The sequence below is a fragment of the Mytilus trossulus genome, chromosome 1 (assembly GCF_036588685.1).
Source record: "Mytilus trossulus isolate FHL-02 chromosome 1, PNRI_Mtr1.1.1.hap1, whole genome shotgun sequence".
NCBI lineage: Eukaryota > Metazoa > Mollusca > Bivalvia > Mytilida > Mytilidae > Mytilus > Mytilus trossulus.
Window position 1 is genome coordinate 10391543 of NC_086373.1, and position 15885 is coordinate 10407427.

Here is a 15885-nt window from a genome sequence, read left to right on the forward strand (position 1 = left end):
GAAAACAGTTTTGAGATTCGCCACGCATTGACAATATGAGGCAAAAATTGGGCTCGTCCGGGATTCGAACCCGGGACCTCTCGCACCCTAAGCGAGAATCATACCCCTAGACCAACGAGCCTGTATAGCTGACTTATGTTTAAATAATAGTTATAAAATTCAGAAATGACACTGCTTGTTGCTATTTTCGTGTTGCCTTGGGTTATACGTTTGGCCTCTCTTGCTTTGTTACCTTTGAAATCAGGATGGGCAAATTATTAAAAGTCCCCTGCTTTAAAGAACTTTGTCTAAGGTTCTTAGTGTAGACGATTTCAAAGATTTTAATTAGAGGTGATATGTTCAATTTAACATGAACGACATGCGTCGGCTGCAAAAGAACACCGAAGGAGATATATCTCAAGGCACTATAATAAGCACACTTCACGATGATCCGAATTACCCAAAAATTAATATGTTTCCGCTGGGGCTCGAACCCAGGACCTTCCGCGTGTGAAGCGGACGTGATTACCACTACACTACGGAAACAGTTGAAGTAAGAGCGAAGTTTTCCATATTTCAAGCAAGGTCCGATTAAAAAATGGTGCAATCAAGATGAATAACACCCGTTTCCGCATGCAACAGGTGCGTGTTCGTGTTAATTTTCGCCGTCACGGAAATTCTCTTGGCATGGGATGGGGTTTGCCTTTCTTCTGCACAATCAATTGAAAAGCAGACACTCCTAGCTCTGTCGTCTATATGTGTATCCTACTTATACGCTAGCTAAATCCGATATCGACATTTCCTTCATTGCACAAGTTGATGGTGATAATCAAGGTAAGTTGTTTTACAGCCTGAACAAACGAAAATAAAGCATTCTTCGAAAAAAAGGTCAAAATCATCGGAATATAAATGCATGTACCAGAATGTCAACTCCTCTATCTCCATTTGACCGCTTTTCCTCATCAGTGATGGGACAACATGCTGAGCAATTTCTGAGCCAGACTGCTTTGAATGTCAATGGCAGATACAAAAGTACAATTTCATTGAATCCAAACGCCTATAAACCGTTCCAAAAATTAACGGGCTCGTCCGGGATTCGAACCCGGGACCTCTCGCACCCAAAGCGAGAATCATACCCCTAGACCAACGAGCCGCTTGATAGTTAGAGTTACATTTTCCGTATTTAACTATAGAATAAAGTTATTCTCCATACGTGGCAAAGGAGTTTACCAGCCAAGATACATATTATAAATTCTAAGTTGACTAGAAATTCACCTTACATTGCTCGAGATCAAACAATAAAAAACCAACAAAAATTCAAACGATAACTGTTGTATTGCTGCATGTATTTTTCTCCTACTGAATACTGTTAAATGCATTCTAATTGACGTTCGAATTAGCGGTGTATTTCCTTTGAATATCCCATCGACTGGTATTGAAAACAGTTTTGAGATTCGCCACGCATTGACAATATGAGGCAAAAATTGGGCTCGTCCGGGATTCGAACCCGGGACCTCTCGCACCCTAAGCGAGAATCATACCCCTAGACCAACGAGCCTGTATAGCTGACTTATGTTTAAATAATAGTTATAAAATTCAGAAATGACACTGCTTGTTGCTATTTTCGTGTTGCCTTGGGTTATACGTTTGGCCTCTCTTGCTTTGTTACCTTTGAAATCAGGATGGGCAAATTATTAAAAGTCCCCTGCTTTAAAGAACTTTGTCTAAGGTTCTTAGTGTAGACGATTTCAAAGATTTTAATTAGAGGTGATATGTTCAATTTAACATGAACGACATGCGTCGGCTGCAAAAGAACACCGAAGGAGATATATCTCAAGGCACTATAATAAGCACACTTCACGATGATCCGAATTACCCAAAAATTAATATGTTTCCGCTGGGGCTCGAACCCAGGACCTTCCGCGTGTGAAGCGGACGTGATTACCACTACACTACGGAAACAGTTGAAGTAAGAGCGAAGTTTTCCATATTTCAAGCAAGGTCCGATTAAAAAATGGTGCAATCAAGATGAATAACACCCGTTTCCGCATGCAACAGGTGCGTGTTCGTGTTAATTTTCGCCGTCACGGAAATTCTCTTGGCATGGGATGGGGTTTGCCTTTCTTCTGCACAATCAATTGAAAAGCAGACACTCCTAGCTCTGTCGTCTATATGTGTATCCTACTTATACGCTAGCTAAATCCGATATCGACATTTCCTTCATTGCACAAGTTGATGGTGATAATCAAGGTAAGTTGTTTTACAGCCTGAACAAACGAAAATAAAGCATTCTTCGAAAAAAAGGTCAAAATCATCGGAATATAAATGCATGTACCAGAATGTCAACTCCTCTATCTCCATTTGACCGCTTTTCCTCATCAGTGATGGGACAACATGCTGAGCAATTTCTGAGCCAGACTGCTTTGAATGTCAATGGCAGATACAAAAGTACAATTTCATTGAATCCAAACGCCTATAAACCGTTCCAAAAATTAACGGGCTCGTCCGGGATTCGAACCCGGGACCTCTCGCACCCAAAGCGAGAATCATACCCCTAGACCAACGAGCCGCTTGATAGTTAGAGTTACATTTTCCGTATTTAACTATAGAATAAAGTTATTCTCCATACGTGGCAAAGGAGTTTACCAGCCAAGATACATATCAGCCAAGATACATATTATAAATTCTAAGTTGACTAGAAATTCACCTTACATTGCTCGAGATCAACAATAAAAAACCAACAAAAATTCAAACGATAACTGTTGTATTGCTGCATGTATTTTTCTCCTACTGAATACTGTTAAATGCATTCTAATTGACGTTCGAATTAGCGGTGTATTTCCTTTGAATATCCCATCGACTGGTATTGAAAACAGTTTTGAGATTCGCCACGCATTGACAATATGAGGCAAAAATTGGGCTCGTCCGGATTCGAACCCGGGACCTCTCGCACCCTAAGCGAGAATCATACCCCTAGACCAACGAGCCTGTATAGCTGACTTATGTTTAAATAATAGTTATAAAATTCAGAAATGACACTGCTTGTTGCTATTTCGTGTTGCCTTGGGTTATACGTTTGGCCTCTCTTGCTTTGTTACCTTTGAAATCAGGATGGGCAAATTATTAAAAGTCCCCTGCTTTAAGAACTTTGTCTAAGGTTCTTAGTGTAGACGATTTCAAGATTTTAATTAGAGGTGATATGTTCAATTTAACATGAACGACATGCGTCGGCTGCAAAAGAACACCGAAGGAGATATATCTCAAGGCACTATAATAAGCACACTTCACGATGATCCGAATTACCAAAAATTAATATGTTTCCGCTGGGGCTCGAACGCCAGGACCTTCCGCGTGTGAAGCGGACGTGATTACCACTACACTACGGAAACAGTTGAAGTAAGAGCGAAGTTTTCCATATTTCAAGCAAGGTCCGATTAAAAAATGGTGCAATCAAGATGAATAACACCCGTTTCCGCATGCAACAGGTGCGTTGTTCTGTTAATTTTCGCCGTCACGGAAATTCTCTTGGCATGGGATGGGGTTTGCCTTTCTTCTGCACAATCAATTGAAAAGCAGACACTCCTAGCTCTGTCGTCTATATGTGTATCCTACTTATACGCTAGCTAAATCCGATATCGACATTTCCTTCATTGCACAAGTTGATGGTGATAATCAAGGTAAGTTGTTTTACAGCCTGAACAAACGAAAATAAAGCATTCTTCGAAAAAAAGGTCAAAATCATCGGAATATAAATGCATGTACCAGAATGTCAACTCCTCTATCTCATTTGACCGCTTTCCTCATCAGTGATGGGACAACATGCTGAGCAATTTCTGAGCCAGACTGCTTTGAATGTCAATGGCAGATACAAAAGTACAATTTCATTGAATCCAAACGCCTATAAACCGTTCCAAAAATTAACGGGCTCGTCCGGGATTCGAACCCGGGACCTCTCGCACCCAAGCGAGAATCATACCCTAGACCAACGAGCCGCTTGATAGTTAGAGTACATTTTCCGTATTTAACTATAGAATAAAGTTATTCTCCATACGTGGCAAAGGAGTTTACCAGCCAAGATACATATTATAAATTCTAAGTTGACTAGAAATTCACCTTACATTGCTCGAGATCAAACAATAAAAAACCAACAAAATTCAAACGATAACTGTTGTATTGCTGCATGTATTTTTCTCCTACTGAATACTGTTAAATGCATTCTAATTGACGTTCGAATTAGCGGTGTATTTCCTTTGAATATCCCATCGACTGGTATTGAAAAACAGTTTTGAGATTCGCCACGCATTGACAATATGAGGCAAAAATTGGGCTCGTCCGGATTCGAACCCGGGACCTCTCGCACCCTAAGCGAGAATCATACCCCTAGACAACGAGCCTGTATAGCTGACTTATGTTTAAATAATAGTTATAAAATTCAGAAATGACACTGCTTGTTGCTATTTTCGTGTTGCCTTGGGTTATACGTTTGGCCTCTCTTGCTTTGTTACCTTTGAAATCAGGATGGGCAAATATTAAAAGTCCCCTGCTTTAAAGAACTTTGTCTAAGGTTCTTAGTGTAGACGATTTCAAAGATTTTAATTAGAGGTGATATGTTCAATTTAACATGAACGACATGCGTCGGGCTGCAAAAGAACACCGAAGGAGATATATCTCAAGGCACTATAATAAGCACACTTCACGATGATCCGAATTACCCAAAAATTAATATGTTTCCGCTGGGGCTCGAACCAGGACCTTCCGCGTGTGAAGCGGACGTGATTACCACTACACTACGGAAACAGTTGAAGTAAGAGCGAAGTTTTCCATATTTCAAGCAAGGTCCGATTAAAAAATGGTGCAATCAAGATGAATAACACCCGTTTCCGCATGCAACAGGTGCGTGTTCGTGTTAATTTCGCCGTCACGGAAATTCTCTTGGCATGGGATGGGGTTTGCCTTTCTTCTGCACATCAATTGAAAAGCAGACACTCCTAGCTCTGTCGTCTATATGTGTATCCTACTTATACGCTAGCTAAATCCGATATCGACATTTCCTTCATTGCACAAGTTGATGGTGATAATCAAGGTAAGTTGTTTTACAGCCTGAACAAACGAAAATAAAGCATTCTTCGAAAAAAGGTCAAAATCATCGGAATATAAATGCTTGTACCAGAATGTCAACTCCTCTATCTCATTGACCGCTTTTCCTCATCAGTGATGGACAACATGCTGAGCAATTTCTGAGCCAGACTGCTTTGAATGTCAATGGCAGATACAAAAGTACAATTTCATTGAATCCAAACGCCTATAAACCGTTCCAAAAATTAACGGGCTCGTCCGGGATTCGAACCGGGACCTCTCGCACCCAAAGCGAGAATCTATACCCCTAGACCAACGAGCCGCTTGATAGTTAGAGTTACATTTTCCGTATTTAACTATAGAATAAAGTTATTCTCCATACGTGGCAAAGGAGTTTACCAGCCAAGATACATATTATAAATTCTAAGTTGACTAGAAATTCACCTTACATTGCTCGAGATCAAACAATAAAAAACCAACAAAAATTCAAACGATAACTGTTGTATTGCTGCATGTATTTTTCTCCTACTGAATACTGTTAAATGCATTCTAATTGACGTTCGAATTAGCGGTGTATTTCCTTTGAATATCCATCGACTGGTATTGAAAACAGTTTTGAGATTCGCCACGCATTGACAATATGAGGCAAAAATTGGGCTCGTCCGGGATTCGAACCCGGGACCTCTCGCACCCTAAGCGAGAATCATACCCCTAGACCAACGAGCCTGTATAGCTGACTTATGTTTAAATAATAGTTATAAAATTCAGAAATGACACTGCTTGTTGCTATTTTCGTGTTGCCTTGGGTTATACGTTTGGCCTCTCTTGCTTTGTTACCTTTGAAATCAGGATGGGCAAATTATTAAAAGTCCCCTGCTTTAAAGAACTTTGTCTAAGGTTCTTAGTGTAGACGATTCAAAGATTTTAATTAGAGGTGATATGTTCAATTTAACATGAACGACATGCGTCGGCTGCAAAAGAACACCGAAGGAGATATATCTCAAGGCACTATAATAAGCACACTTCACGATGATCCGAATTACCCAAAAATTAATATGTTTCCGCTGGGCTCGAACCCAGGACCTTCCGCGTGTGAAGCGGACGTGATTACCACTACACTACGGAAACAGTTGAAGTAAGAGCGAAGTTTTCCATATTTCAAGCAAGGTCCGATTAAAAAATGGTGCAATCAAGATGAATAACACCCGTTTCCGCATGCAACAGGTGCGTGTTCGTGTTAATTTTCGCCGTCACGGAAATTCTCTTGGCATGGGATGGGTTTGCCTTTCTTCTGCACAATCAATTGAAAAGCAGACACTCCTAGCTCTGTCGTCTATATGTGTATCCTACTTATACGCTAGCTAAATCCGATATCGACATTTCCTTCATTGCACAAGTTGATGGTGATAATCAAGGTAAGTTGTTTTACAGCCTGAACAAACGAAAAATAAAGCATTCTTCGAAAAAAAGGTCAAAATCATCGGAATATAAATGCATGTACCAGAATGTCAACTCCTCTATCTCCATTTGACCGCTTTTCCTCATCAGTGATGGGACAACATGCTGAGCAATTTCTGAGCCAGACTGCTTTGAATGTCAATGGCAGATACAAAAGTACAATTTCATTGAATCCAAACGCCTATAAACCGTTCCAAAATTAACGGGCTCGTCCGGGATTCGAACCCGGGACCTCTCGCACCCAAAGCGAGAATCATACCCCTAGACCAACGAGCCGCTTGATAGTTAGAGTTACATTTTCCGTATTTAACTATAGAATAAAGTTATTCTCCATACGTGGCAAAGGAGTTTACCAGCCAAGATACATATTATAAATTCTAAGTTGACTAGAAATTCACCTTACATTGCTCGAGATCAAACAATAAAAACCAACAAAAATTCAAACGATAACTGTTGTATTGCTGCATGTATTTTTCTCCTACTGAATACTGTTAAATGCATTCTAATTGACGTTCGAATTAGCGGTGTATTTTCCTTTGAATATCCCATCGACTGGTATTGAAAACAGTTTTGAGATTCGCCACGCATTGACAATATGAGGCAAAAATTGGGCTCGTCCGGGATTCGAACCCGGGACCTCTCGCACCCTAAGCGAGAATCATACCCCTAGACCAACGAGCCTGTATAGCTGACTTATGTTTAAATAATAGTTATAAAATTCAGAAATGACACTGCTTGTTGCTATTTTCGTGTTGCCTTGGGTTATACGTTTGGCCTCTCTTGCTTTGTTACCTTTGAAATCAGGATGGGCAAATTATAAAAGTCCCCTGCTTTAAAGAACTTTTGTCTAAGGTTCTTAGTGTAGACGATTTCAAAGATTTTAATTAGAGGTGATATGTTCAATTTAACATGAACGACATGCGTCGGCTGCAAAAGAACACCGAAGGAGATATATCTCAAGGCACTATAATAAGCACACTTCACGATGATCCGAATTACCCAAAAATTAATATGTTTCCGCTGGGGCTCGAACCCAGGACCTTCCGCGTGTGAAGCGGACGTGATTACCACTACACTACGGAAATGAAGTAAGAGCGAAGTTTTCCATATTTCAAGCAAGGTCCGATTAAAAAATGGTGCAATCAAGATGAATAACACCCGTTTCCGCATGCAACAGGTGCGTGTTCGTGTTAATTTTCGCCGTCACGGAAATTCTCTTGGCATGGGATGGGGTTTGCCTTTCTTCTGCACAATCAATTGAAAAGCAGACACTCCTAGCTCTGTCGTCTATATGTGTATCCTACTTATACGCTAGCTAAATCCGATATCGACATTTCCTTCATTGCACAAGTTGATGGTGATAATCAAGGTAAGTTGTTTTACAGCCTGAACAAACGAAAATAAAGCATTCTTCGAAAAAAAGGTCAAAATCATCGGAATATAAATGCATGTACCAGAATGTCAACTCCTCTATCTCCATTTGACCGCTTTTCCTCATCAGTGATGGGACAACATGCTGAGCAATTTCTGAGCCAGACTGCTTTGAATGTCAATGGCAGATACAAAAGTACAATTTCATTGAATCCAAACGCCTATAAACCGTTCCAAAAATTAACGGGCTCGTCCGGGATTCGAACCCGGGACCTCTCGCACCCAAAGCGAGAATCATACCCCTAGACCAACGAGCCGCTTGATAGTTAGAGTTACATTTTCCGTATTTAACTATAGAATAAAGTTATTCTCCATACGTGGCAAAGGAGTTTACCAGCCAAGATACATATTATAAATTCTAAGTTGACTAGAAATTCACCTTACATTGCTCGAGATCAAACAATAAAAAACCAACAAAAATTCAAACGATAACTGTTGTATTGCTGCATGTATTTTTCTCCTACTGAATACTGTTAAATGCATTCTAATTGACGTTCGAATTAGCGGTGTATTTCCTTTGAATATCCCATCGACTGGTATTGAAAACAGTTTTGAGATTCGCCACGCATTGACAATATGAGGCAAAAATTGGGCTCGTCCGGGATTCGAACCCGGGACCTCTCGCACCCTAAGCGAGAATCATACCCCTAGACCAACGAGCCTGTATAGCTGACTTATGTTTAAATAATAGTTATAAAATTCAGAAATGACACTGCTTGTTGCTATTTTCGTGTTGCCTTGGGTTATACGTTTGGCCTCTCTTGCTTTGTTACCTTTGAAATCAGGATGGGCAAATTATTAAAAGTCCCCTGCTTTAAAGAACTTTGTCTAAGGTTCTTAGTGTAGACGATTTCAAAGATTTTAATTAGAGGTGATATGTTCAATTTAACATGAACGACATGCGTCGGCTGCAAAAGAACACCGAAGGAGATATATCTCAAGGCACTATAATAAGCACACTTCACGATGATCCGAATTACCCAAAAATTAATATGTTTCCGCTGGGGCTCGAACCCAGGACCTTCCGCGTGTGAAGCGGACGTGATTACCACTACACTACGGAAACAGTTGAAGTAAGAGCGAAGTTTTCCATATTTCAAGCAAGGTCCGATTAAAAAATGGTGCAATCAAGATGAATAACACCCGTTTCCGCATGCAACAGGTGCGTGTTCGTGTTAATTTTCGCCGTCACGGAAATTCTCTTGGCATGGGATGGGGTTTGCCTTTCTTCTGCACAATCAATTGAAAAGCAGACACTCCTAGCTCTGTCGTCTATATGTGTATCCTACTTATACGCTAGCTAAATCCGATATCGACATTTCCTTCATTGCACAAGTTGATGGTGATAATCAAGGTAAGTTGTTTTACAGCCTGAACAAACGAAAATAAAGCATTCTTCGAAAAAAAGGTCAAAATCATCGGAATATAAATGCATGTACCAGAATGTCAACTCCTCTATCTCCATTTGACCGCTTTTCCTCATCAGTGATGGGACAACATGCTGAGCAATTTCTGAGCCAGACTGCTTTGAATGTCAATGGCAGATACAAAAGTACAATTTCATTGAATCCAAACGCCTATAAACCGTTCCAAAAATTAACGGGCTCGTCCGGGATTCGAACCCGGGACCTCTCGCACCCAAAGCGAGAATCATACCCCTAGACCAACGAGCCGCTTGATAGTTAGAGTTACATTTTCCGTATTTAACTATAGAATAAAGTTATTCTCCATACGTGGCAAAGGAGTTTACCAGCCAAGATACATATTATAAATTCTAAGTTGACTAGAAATTCACCTTACATTGCTCGAGATCAAACAATAAAAAACCAACAAAAATTCAAACGATAACTGTTGTATTGCTGCATGTATTTTTCTCCTACTGAATACTGTTAAATGCATTCTAATTGACGTTCGAATTAGCGGTGTATTTCCTTTGAATATCCCATCGACTGGTATTGAAAACAGTTTTGAGATTCGCCACGCATTGACAATATGAGGCAAAAATTGGGCTCGTCCGGGATTCGAACCCGGGACCTCTCGCACCCTAAGCGAGAATCATACCCCTAGACCAACGAGCCTGTATAGCTGACTTATGTTTAAATAATAGTTATAAAATTCAGAAATGACACTGCTTGTTGCTATTTTCGTGTTGCCTTGGGTTATACGTTTGGCCTCTCTTGCTTTGTTACCTTTGAAATCAGGATGGGCAAATTATTAAAAGTCCCCTGCTTTAAAGAACTTTGTCTAAGGTTCTTAGTGTAGACGATTTCAAAGATTTTAATTAGAGGTGATATGTTCAATTTAACATGAACGACATGCGTCGGCTGCAAAAGAACACCGAAGGAGATATATCTCAAGGCACTATAATAAGCACACTTCACGATGATCCGAATTACCCAAAAATTAATATGTTTCCGCTGGGGCTCGAACCCAGGACCTTCCGCGTGTGAAGCGGACGTGATTACCACTACACTACGGAAACAGTTGAAGTAAGAGCGAAGTTTTCCATATTTCAAGCAAGGTCCGATTAAAAAATGGTGCAATCAAGATGAATAACACCCGTTTCCGCATGCAACAGGTGCGTGTTCGTGTTAATTTTCGCCGTCACGGAAATTCTCTTGGCATGGGATGGGGTTTGCCTTTCTTCTGCACAATCAATTGAAAAGCAGACACTCCTAGCTCTGTCGTCTATATGTGTATCCTACTTATACGCTAGCTAAATCCGATATCGACATTTCCTTCATTGCACAAGTTGATGGTGATAATCAAGGTAAGTTGTTTTACAGCCTGAACAAACGAAAATAAAGCATTCTTCGAAAAAAAGGTCAAAATCATCGGAATATAAATGCATGTACCAGAATGTCAACTCCTCTATCTCCATTTGACCGCTTTTCCTCATCAGTGATGGGACAACATGCTGAGCAATTTCTGAGCCAGACTGCTTTGAATGTCAATGGCAGATACAAAAGTACAATTTCATTGAATCCAAACGCCTATAAACCGTTCCAAAAATTAACGGGCTCGTCCGGGATTCGAACCCGGGACCTCTCGCACCCAAAGCGAGAATCATACCCCTAGACCAACGAGCCGCTTGATAGTTAGAGTTACATTTTCCGTATTTAACTATAGAATAAAGTTATTCTCCATACGTGGCAAAGGAGTTTACCAGCCAAGATACATATTATAAATTCTAAGTTGACTAGAAATTCACCTTACATTGCTCGAGATCAAACAATAAAAAACCAACAAAAATTCAAACGATAACTGTTGTATTGCTGCATGTATTTTTCTCCTACTGAATACTGTTAAATGCATTCTAATTGACGTTCGAATTAGCGGTGTATTTCCTTTGAATATCCCATCGACTGGTATTGAAAACAGTTTTGAGATTCGCCACGCATTGACAATATGAGGCAAAAATTGGGCTCGTCCGGGATTCGAACCCGGGACCTCTCGCACCCTAAGCGAGAATCATACCCCTAGACCAACGAGCCTGTATAGCTGACTTATGTTTAAATAATAGTTATAAAATTCAGAAATGACACTGCTTGTTGCTATTTTCGTGTTGCCTTGGGTTATACGTTTGGCCTCTCTTGCTTTGTTACCTTTGAAATCAGGATGGGCAAATTATTAAAAGTCCCCTGCTTTAAAGAACTTTGTCTAAGGTTCTTAGTGTAGACGATTTCAAAGATTTTAATTAGAGGTGATATGTTCAATTTAACATGAACGACATGCGTCGGCTGCAAAAGAACACCGAAGGAGATATATCTCAAGGCACTATAATAAGCACACTTCACGATGATCCGAATTACCCAAAAATTAATAGTGTTTCCGCTGGGGCTCGAACCCAGGACCTTCCGCGTGTGAAGCGGACGTGATTACCACTACACTACGGAAACAGTTGAAGTAAAGAGCGAAGTTTTCCATATTTCAAGCAAGGTCCGATTAAAAAATGGTGCAATCAAGATGAATAACACCCGTTTCCGCATGCAACAGGTGCGTGTTCGTGTTAATTTTCGCCGTCACGGAAATTCTCTTGGCATGGGATGGGGTTTGCCTTTCTTCTGCACAATCAATTGAAAAGCAGACACTCCTAGCTCTGTCGTCTATATGTGTATCCTACTTATACGCTAGCTAATCCGATATCGACATTTCCTTCATTGCACAAGTTGATGGTGATAATCAAGGTAAGTTGTTTTACAGCCTGAACAAACGAAAATAAAGCATTCTTCGAAAAAAAGGTCAAAATCATCGGAATATAAATGCATGTACCAGAATGTCACACTCCTCTATCTCCATTTGACCGCTTTTCCTCATCAGTGATGGGACAACATGCTGAGCAATTTCTGAGCCAGACTGCTTTGAATGTCAATGGCAGATACAAAAGTACAATTTCATTGAATCCAAACGCCTATAAACCGTTCCAAAAATTAACGGGCTCGTCCGGGATTCGAACCCGGGACCTCTCGCACCCAAAGCGAGAATCATACCCCTAGACCAACGAGCCGCTTGATAGTTAGAGTTACATTTTCCGTATTTAACTATAGAATAAAGTTATTCTCCATACGTGGCAAAGGAGTTTACCAGCCAAGATACATATTATAAATTCTAAGTTGACTAGAAATTCACCTTACATTGCTCGAGATCAAACAATAAAAAACCAACAAAAATTCAAACGATAACTGTTGTATTGCTGCATGTATTTTTCTCCTACTGAATACTGTTAAATGCATTCTAATTGACGTTCGAATTAGCGGTGTATTTCCTTTGAATATCCCATCGACTGGTATTGAAAACAGTTTTGAGATTCGCCACGCATTGACAATATGAGGCAAAAATTGGGCTCGTCCGGGATTCGAACCCGGGACCTCTCGCACCCTAAGCGAGAATCATACCCCTAGACCAACGAGCCTGTATAGCTGACTTATGTTTAAATAATAGTTATAAAATTCAGAAATGACACTGCTTGTTGCTATTTTCGTGTTGCCCTTGGGTATACGTTTGGCCTCTCTTGCTTTGTTACCTTTGAAATCAGGATGGGCAAATTATTAAAAGTCCCCTGCTTTAAAGAACTTTGTCTAAGGTTCTTAGTGTAGACGATTTCAAAGATTTTAATTAGAGGTGATATGTTCAATTTAACATGAACGACATGCGTCGGCTGCAAAAGAACACCGAAGGAGATATATCTCAAGGCACTATAATAAGCACACTTCACGATGATCCGAATTACCCAAAAATTAATATGTTTCCGCTGGGGCTCGAACCCAGGACCTTCCGCGTGTGAAGCGGACGTGATTACCACTACACTACGGAAACAGTTGAAGTAAGAGCGAAGTTTTCCATATTTCAAGCAAGGTCCGATTAAAAAATGGTGCATCAAGATGAATAACACCCGTTTCCGCATGCAACAGGTGCGTGTTCGTGTTAATTTTCGGCCGTCACGGAAATTCTCTTGGCATGGGATGGGGTTTGCCTTTCTTCTGCACAATCAATTGAAAAGCAGACACTCCTAGCTCTGTCGTCTATATGTGTATCCTACTATACGCTAGCTAAATCCGATATCGACATTTCCTTCATTGCACAAGTTGATGGTGATAATCAAGGTAAGTTGTTTTACAGCCTGAACAAACGAAAATAAAGCATTCTTCGAAAAAAAGGTCAAAATCATCGGAATATAAATGCATGTACCAGAATGTCAACTCCTCTATCTCCATTTGACCGCTTTTCCTCATCAGTGATGGGACAACATGCTGAGCAATTTCTGAGCCAGACTGCTTTGAATGTCAATGGCAGATACAAAAGTACAATTTTCATTGAATCCAAACGCCTAATAAACCGTTCCAAAAATTAACGGGGCTCGTCCGGGATTCGAACCCGGGACCTCCTCGCACCCAAAGCGAGAATCATACCCCTAGACCAACGAGCCGCTTGATAGTTAGAGTTACATTTTCCGTATTTAACTATAGAATAAAGTTATTCTCCATACGTGGCAAAGGAGTTTACCAGCCAAGATACATATTATAAATTCTAAGTTGACTAGAAAATTCACCTTACATTGCTCGAGATCAAACAATAAAAAACCAACAAAAATTCAAACGATAACTGTTGTATTGCTGCATGTATTTTTCTCCTACTGAATACTGTTAAATGCATTCTAATTGACGTTCGAATTAGCGGTGTATTTCCTTTGAATATCCCATCGGACTGGTATTGAAAAACAGTTTTGAGATTCGCCACGCATTGACAATAGAGGCAAAAATTGGGCTCGTCCGGGATTCCGAACCCGGGACCTCTCGCACCCCTAAGCGAGAATCATACCCCCTAGACCAACGAGCCTGTATAGCTGACTTATGTTTAAATAATAGTTATAAAATTCAGAAATGACACTGCTTGTTGCTATTTTCGTGTTGCCTTGGGTTATACGTTTGGCCTCTCTTGCTTTGTTACCTTTGAAATCAGGATGGGCAAATTATTAAAAGTCCCCTGCTTAAAGAACTTTGTCTAAGGTTCTTAGTGTAGACGATTTCCAAAGATTTTAATTAGAGGTGATATGTTCAATTTAACATGAACGACATGCGTCGGCTGCAAAAGAACACCGAAGGAGATATATCTCAAGGCACTATAATAAGCACACTTCACGATGATCCGAATTACCCCAAAAATTAATATGTTTCCGCTGGGGCTCGAACCCAGGACCTTCGCCGTGTGAAGCGGACGTGATTACCACTACACTACGGAAACAGTTGAAGTAAGAGCGAAGTTTTTCCATATTTCAAGCCAAGGTCCGATTAAAAAATGGTGCAATCAAGATGAATAACACCCGTTTCCGCATGCAACAGGTGCGTGTTCGTGTTAATTTTCGCCGTCACGGAAATTCTCTTGGCATGGGATGGGGTTTGCCTTTCTTCTGCACAATCAATTTGAAAAGCAGACACTCCTAGCTCTGTCGTCTATATGTGTATCCTACTTATACGCTAGCTAAATCCGATATCGACATTTCCTTCATTGCACAAGTTGATGGTGATAATCAAGGTAAGTTGTTTTACAGCCTGAACAAACGAAAATAAAGCATTCTTCGAAAAAAAGGTCAAAATCATCGGAATATAAATGCATGTACCAGAATGTCAACTCCTCTATCTCCATTTGACCGCTTTTCCTCATCAGTGATGGGACAACATGCTGAGCAATTTCTGAGCCAGACTGCTTTGAATGTCAATGGCAGATACAAAAGTACAATTTCATTGAATCCAAACGCCTATAAACCGTTCCCAAAAATTAACGGGCTCGTCCGGGATTCGAACCCGGGACCTCTCGCACCCAAAGCGAGAATCATACCCCTAGACCAACGAGCCGCTTGATAGTTAGAGTTACATTTTCCGTATTTAACTATAGAATAAAGTTATTCTCCATACGTGGCAAAGGAGTTTACCAGCCAAGATACATATTATAAATTCTAAGTTGACTAGAAATTCACCTTACATTGCTCGAGATCAAACAATAAAAAACCAACAAAAATTCAAACGATAACTGTTGTATTGCTGCATGTATTTTTCTCCTACTGAATACTGTTAAATGCATTCTAATTGACGTTCGAATTAGCGGTGTATTTCCTTTGAATATCCCATCGACTGGTAATTGAAAACAGTTTTGAGATTTCGCCACGCATTGACAATATGAGGCAAAAATTGGGCTCGTCCGGGATTCGAACCCGGGACCTCTCGCACCCTAAGCGAGAATCATACCCCTAGACCAACGAGCCTGTATAGCTGACTTATGTTTAAATAATAGTTATAAAAATTCAGAAATGACACTGCTTGTTGCTATTTTCGTGTTGCCTTGGGTTATACGTTTGGCCTCTCTTGCTTTGTTACCTTTGAAATCAGGATGGGCAAATTATTAAAAGTCCCCTGCTTTAAAGAACTTTGTCTAAGGTTCTTAGTG

General features: G+C 40.3%; 29 non-coding genes across 29 annotated transcripts; all 29 read right to left on the bottom strand.

Annotated features, from left to right (window-relative positions):
• Nucleotides 1-49: 49 nt before the first annotated feature.
• Trnap-agg (transfer RNA proline (anticodon AGG)) lies at nt 50-121 on the bottom strand. Its single transcript has one exon. It is a non-coding gene; the product is annotated as a tRNA-Pro (tRNA).
• Nucleotides 122-452: 331 nt separating this feature from the next.
• On the bottom strand, nt 453-525 carry Trnav-cac (transfer RNA valine (anticodon CAC)). The gene has a single exon. It is a non-coding gene; the product is annotated as a tRNA-Val (tRNA).
• Nucleotides 526-1060: 535 nt separating this feature from the next.
• Trnap-ugg (transfer RNA proline (anticodon UGG)) lies at nt 1061-1132 on the bottom strand. The gene has a single exon. It is a non-coding gene; the product is annotated as a tRNA-Pro (tRNA).
• A 333-nt stretch (nt 1133-1465) lies between these two features.
• Trnap-agg (transfer RNA proline (anticodon AGG)) lies at nt 1466-1537 on the bottom strand. The gene has a single exon. It is a non-coding gene; the product is annotated as a tRNA-Pro (tRNA).
• A 331-nt stretch (nt 1538-1868) lies between these two features.
• On the bottom strand, nt 1869-1941 carry Trnav-cac (transfer RNA valine (anticodon CAC)). The gene has a single exon. It is a non-coding gene; the product is annotated as a tRNA-Val (tRNA).
• A 535-nt stretch (nt 1942-2476) lies between these two features.
• Trnap-ugg (transfer RNA proline (anticodon UGG)) lies at nt 2477-2548 on the bottom strand. The gene has a single exon. It is a non-coding gene; the product is annotated as a tRNA-Pro (tRNA).
• Nucleotides 2549-2896: 348 nt separating this feature from the next.
• Trnap-agg (transfer RNA proline (anticodon AGG)) lies at nt 2897-2967 on the bottom strand. Its single transcript has one exon. It is a non-coding gene; the product is annotated as a tRNA-Pro (tRNA).
• A 327-nt stretch (nt 2968-3294) lies between these two features.
• Trnav-cac (transfer RNA valine (anticodon CAC)) lies at nt 3295-3368 on the bottom strand. Its single transcript has one exon. It is a non-coding gene; the product is annotated as a tRNA-Val (tRNA).
• A 1336-nt stretch (nt 3369-4704) lies between these two features.
• Trnav-cac (transfer RNA valine (anticodon CAC)) lies at nt 4705-4776 on the bottom strand. Its single transcript has one exon. It is a non-coding gene; the product is annotated as a tRNA-Val (tRNA).
• Nucleotides 4777-5709: 933 nt separating this feature from the next.
• Nucleotides 5710-5781, bottom strand: Trnap-agg (transfer RNA proline (anticodon AGG)). Its single transcript has one exon. It is a non-coding gene; the product is annotated as a tRNA-Pro (tRNA).
• Nucleotides 5782-6111: 330 nt separating this feature from the next.
• Nucleotides 6112-6183, bottom strand: Trnav-cac (transfer RNA valine (anticodon CAC)). The gene has a single exon. It is a non-coding gene; the product is annotated as a tRNA-Val (tRNA).
• Nucleotides 6184-6717: 534 nt separating this feature from the next.
• Trnap-ugg (transfer RNA proline (anticodon UGG)) lies at nt 6718-6789 on the bottom strand. Its single transcript has one exon. It is a non-coding gene; the product is annotated as a tRNA-Pro (tRNA).
• A 333-nt stretch (nt 6790-7122) lies between these two features.
• Nucleotides 7123-7194, bottom strand: Trnap-agg (transfer RNA proline (anticodon AGG)). Its single transcript has one exon. It is a non-coding gene; the product is annotated as a tRNA-Pro (tRNA).
• A 331-nt stretch (nt 7195-7525) lies between these two features.
• On the bottom strand, nt 7526-7598 carry Trnav-cac (transfer RNA valine (anticodon CAC)). The gene has a single exon. It is a non-coding gene; the product is annotated as a tRNA-Val (tRNA).
• A 531-nt stretch (nt 7599-8129) lies between these two features.
• Nucleotides 8130-8201, bottom strand: Trnap-ugg (transfer RNA proline (anticodon UGG)). Its single transcript has one exon. It is a non-coding gene; the product is annotated as a tRNA-Pro (tRNA).
• Nucleotides 8202-8534: 333 nt separating this feature from the next.
• On the bottom strand, nt 8535-8606 carry Trnap-agg (transfer RNA proline (anticodon AGG)). The gene has a single exon. It is a non-coding gene; the product is annotated as a tRNA-Pro (tRNA).
• A 331-nt stretch (nt 8607-8937) lies between these two features.
• Trnav-cac (transfer RNA valine (anticodon CAC)) lies at nt 8938-9010 on the bottom strand. Its single transcript has one exon. It is a non-coding gene; the product is annotated as a tRNA-Val (tRNA).
• A 535-nt stretch (nt 9011-9545) lies between these two features.
• Nucleotides 9546-9617, bottom strand: Trnap-ugg (transfer RNA proline (anticodon UGG)). The gene has a single exon. It is a non-coding gene; the product is annotated as a tRNA-Pro (tRNA).
• Nucleotides 9618-9950: 333 nt separating this feature from the next.
• On the bottom strand, nt 9951-10022 carry Trnap-agg (transfer RNA proline (anticodon AGG)). Its single transcript has one exon. It is a non-coding gene; the product is annotated as a tRNA-Pro (tRNA).
• A 331-nt stretch (nt 10023-10353) lies between these two features.
• Trnav-cac (transfer RNA valine (anticodon CAC)) lies at nt 10354-10426 on the bottom strand. Its single transcript has one exon. It is a non-coding gene; the product is annotated as a tRNA-Val (tRNA).
• Nucleotides 10427-10961: 535 nt separating this feature from the next.
• Trnap-ugg (transfer RNA proline (anticodon UGG)) lies at nt 10962-11033 on the bottom strand. Its single transcript has one exon. It is a non-coding gene; the product is annotated as a tRNA-Pro (tRNA).
• A 333-nt stretch (nt 11034-11366) lies between these two features.
• On the bottom strand, nt 11367-11438 carry Trnap-agg (transfer RNA proline (anticodon AGG)). Its single transcript has one exon. It is a non-coding gene; the product is annotated as a tRNA-Pro (tRNA).
• A 332-nt stretch (nt 11439-11770) lies between these two features.
• Trnav-cac (transfer RNA valine (anticodon CAC)) lies at nt 11771-11843 on the bottom strand. The gene has a single exon. It is a non-coding gene; the product is annotated as a tRNA-Val (tRNA).
• A 536-nt stretch (nt 11844-12379) lies between these two features.
• Nucleotides 12380-12451, bottom strand: Trnap-ugg (transfer RNA proline (anticodon UGG)). Its single transcript has one exon. It is a non-coding gene; the product is annotated as a tRNA-Pro (tRNA).
• A 333-nt stretch (nt 12452-12784) lies between these two features.
• Nucleotides 12785-12856, bottom strand: Trnap-agg (transfer RNA proline (anticodon AGG)). Its single transcript has one exon. It is a non-coding gene; the product is annotated as a tRNA-Pro (tRNA).
• A 331-nt stretch (nt 12857-13187) lies between these two features.
• On the bottom strand, nt 13188-13260 carry Trnav-cac (transfer RNA valine (anticodon CAC)). Its single transcript has one exon. It is a non-coding gene; the product is annotated as a tRNA-Val (tRNA).
• A 537-nt stretch (nt 13261-13797) lies between these two features.
• Trnap-ugg (transfer RNA proline (anticodon UGG)) lies at nt 13798-13870 on the bottom strand. Its single transcript has one exon. It is a non-coding gene; the product is annotated as a tRNA-Pro (tRNA).
• A 1354-nt stretch (nt 13871-15224) lies between these two features.
• Trnap-ugg (transfer RNA proline (anticodon UGG)) lies at nt 15225-15296 on the bottom strand. The gene has a single exon. It is a non-coding gene; the product is annotated as a tRNA-Pro (tRNA).
• A 335-nt stretch (nt 15297-15631) lies between these two features.
• Nucleotides 15632-15703, bottom strand: Trnap-agg (transfer RNA proline (anticodon AGG)). The gene has a single exon. It is a non-coding gene; the product is annotated as a tRNA-Pro (tRNA).
• Between the last annotated feature and the right edge of the window lie 182 nt (nt 15704-15885).